This window comes from Panthera uncia, assembly GCF_023721935.1.
Source record: "Panthera uncia isolate 11264 chromosome B3 unlocalized genomic scaffold, Puncia_PCG_1.0 HiC_scaffold_1, whole genome shotgun sequence".
Lineage (NCBI taxonomy): Eukaryota > Metazoa > Chordata > Mammalia > Carnivora > Felidae > Panthera > Panthera uncia.
The window spans coordinates 131,716,570-131,720,039 of record NW_026057582.1 but is presented as its reverse complement, the minus strand read 5'-3'; positions in this window follow the sequence as shown (position 1 = coordinate 131,720,039).

The following is a 3,470-nucleotide window of genomic DNA, read 5'->3' as shown; positions in this document are numbered from 1 at the left end:
GAATTCACCACAGATCTCTTTTAAATAGTACACGTCTTACTTCTCCACCCAACTTGCCAGTAAAAGTTAACACTCTGGCTCCCTTTACTTTATTTGACATAGATAACATTATTGGGGCACCTGGGTGGCTCAGAGCTGAAGCGTCTGACTTCAGCTCAGGTCATGATCTCACAGCTCTGCTCGTGAGTTCGAGCCCCACATCAGGCTCCCTGCTGTCTTCGCAGAACCACACTGCATCCTCTCTCTTCCCCCCCCCCCCCCCCCCCCCCCGCCCCACCACCACCCTCTCTCTCTGACACTCCTCCATGCTTTCTCTCTCTCAAAAATGAATAAACGTTAAAAATATATACATCAAATTTACCTGCCCATCCAAAATGTACTTGCATGAAGTTTTCAGGAACATAACACAAAGTACAACTGTTTCATACACTTCATATATGTTCTCCCTTGTTTCAAAAACCATTCGAGACAGCTGGTGTACACATAATTAATGTTTACCACAGTTCTCAAGTGTGCTTTCGGCAGATTGTTTCAAAATGTACTCCATGAAAGATCTGAGGCTTTGTAGAGACTTACCTAAGGCTTTGGAGAGACTTAAAGACCAGAGCTTTCTAGGCCACAAAGTCCAAAAGCCTAGGAAATACAGGCCAAGAAAAAGCATCTGTGAACCCCCCAGAAAGACTGCATATCCAATAGTCCAGGGGCCTTCAAATGAGAGCACTCACAGGTCCCTGGCTGCAGCATAAGCAACCCTCCGGGAATTCAGACGTTTTATTGAAATCTGAAGAGCCCCAGAGTACCCTCTCTAGTTCCAAAATATGTTTCCTGCCATTAAAGAGGGTTTTGTTCAAGCCCTCTGCAACCACTACAACAATCCCAGTTGTCCTATGGGTACAATTCATATGCTAAGTGGCAGAAATGCAGAAGCAGTGAGGCAGAGTTAAAAAACACAGGCTCTGTTTCCTGGTGTTGAATGAAGGGTCTTCCCTCTAGCCCCTGACCCTGGACAGACCGCTTTGCTCAGGCATCAAGTAGGCAGTGTTTTCACGTGTCTCCTACAGTACTTGAAGCAAGGCCAGAGCGCAACAAGTATCTATTATTCTTATTCGTGTATTGATTTCCTTCTGTGCCAGGAGCAGTGACAGACCTCCACCGTGAAGGGCAATCATTGACGATGGGCCCAGCGGGATAATAACATGAGTCACCACTAGATGGCAGTAACGGTGCTAAGTAATTAGTTATTAACGTTGGTTCTCCGAACTGAGCGCTATTTGTTGCTCAGTATTAACTCATTCACTCATTCAGGAAGTAATTATTCAATACCTACTATGTGCCTGGCACCACAAGGATCAGCAAAGGAAGACATAGCCTCTGTCCACAGACCTTACGGTTCCAGGTGAGAAAATGGACAAAGAATCACACCAGTAAAATATCACAAGGGTTGTGATACTGCACAAGGGGAGAGCCGGACCCCTGGGGAGGAGAGCAACCCTGAGAACGAGGTGAGGCCAAGAAGGGGTAGCTGCTAAGGTCTGAAGAACAGGACTTGGTGGGTAAGGGGAGGGAAGGGGAGCACTCAGATGGAGAGAAGAGCCTGTCAAAGGCTCCCAAGTGAGAGGGAGGACTGTAGCTGGAACCCACAGGATTGGGCAGTGGGCTGGGAGCTGCCCATCCTGGAGGGGTGAGCAGGAGCCAAGCCATGCAGGGCCTCATAAGCCTTGCTCACTCAGGGGATGTGGGTCTAGATCCAAAAAGCAATAGGTCACTGAAGGGTTCTGCACCCTGGGAAGGGACAGAGCTGGGTGGCTAAACTGGATTTGCCTTTGACAAGGTCAGAACTGCATTCTGACGGGGTCACTTGTCTCTGCTCCAGGGATTCCACTAAGGGCTAGCCAGGTGGATGTAGGGAGACCAGCTAGAGAACCGTCTATGGGGTCCAGGAAGGAAGGAGGAGCCTGGGATCAGGGTAGGGGCAATGGAGATAAAGAGACAGTTTGGTCAATGGCTAGGGGGTGGGCACGGGAAAGTGCCAGAGACGGTTCAGACAGCACAGGAGATGCAAGGGAAGCAGAGGCGGGGGAAGGGTCTTGAATAGTGGTTGGGTAGTGGGGAGTCATGAGCTCAGTGTTAGACGGCGCTATGAGGGGTTTCTGGGACATCTGGCAGAAACATCCAGAAGGGAAAGGAACATCTGAGTCTAGAGTTCAAAGACAGAACCATGTTGAGTCAGGTGGGCAGGGATGAGACCACCATGTGGTGAAGACTGGAGAAGCATTGAGGCCATCTGGATGAAGACCAGCAAGTGGTAAAGGAAAGGAAGAGACACTGAAGGCAGCATTAGAAACCTGACTACAAGGGTGGCCTGGCTGGCTCAGTGGGTGGGGCATGTGACTCTGGATCTCGGGGTTGTAGGTTTGAGCCCCACCTTGGATGTAGAGATTACTTAAAATTAAAATCTTAAATAAAAAAAAAATCTAACTGCAGGCAGAGGACAAAATACAGATAAGGGAAGGTTTCAAAAGAATCAAAGCCACAAAGAACAAAACGGGGAGAAAAGATTACAACTAGCATGTGGTTCCATTCCAGTCCCAGTAAACTGCTCATTCTACTTATTTACCTCTCTAAACCCTAGGTTCCTGAACTTTAAAATAGGAATGCTCTGCAATTCTCATATAAATAAAAAGAAAGTGAGAAGAGGGGCACCTGGGTTGGCTCAGTCGGTTGAGTGTCTGACTCTTGATTTCTGTTCAGGTCATGCTCCCAGGGTTGTGGGGTCCATGCTGAGCATAGAGCCTTCTTGGAATTCTCTCTTTTCCTCTGCCCCTCCCCCAGCTCGAACACTCTTTTAAAAAAAAGGGGGGGGAGGGGAAAAGATAAAGCAAATGTGGCCAAATGTTAATTGGTGAATCTAAGTTAATGCTATGGCCATAGTCCTTTTGCAATATTATCAAATCAACACATTACCTAACTCAAACTTACATAATGTTATATATCAATTATACCTCAATGAAGGTGGGAAAAATCGGTTAATCGCTGATACAGATGTTTGTGAGACTATTCTTGTAGTTTTTCAGTACCCCTCAAATTATCTAAATAAAAAGTGTTTAACAACAAAGAAATACCTGGTGCGGACCACGAGTACAGATTAAACCAGGCTGACTACTGGCTAAGAATTGTGGGTTGAGGGAAGCATGGGGGTTCATAACACTATTTTTTGCTTCTTTTTTTAAAGTAGGCTCCATGCCCAGTATGGGGCTCGAACTCACAACCCTGAGATTAAGAGTCTCGTGCTTTACCGACTGAGCCAGCCAGGCACCCCAATTTTCTACTTCTGTAGATTTTTTTTTCATAACAGTAAGGTTTTTTTTTTTTTTTTAATTTTTTTTTTCAACATTTTTTATTTATTTTTGGGACAGAGAGAGACAGAGCATGAACGGGGGAGGGGCAGAGAGAGAGGGAGACACAGAATC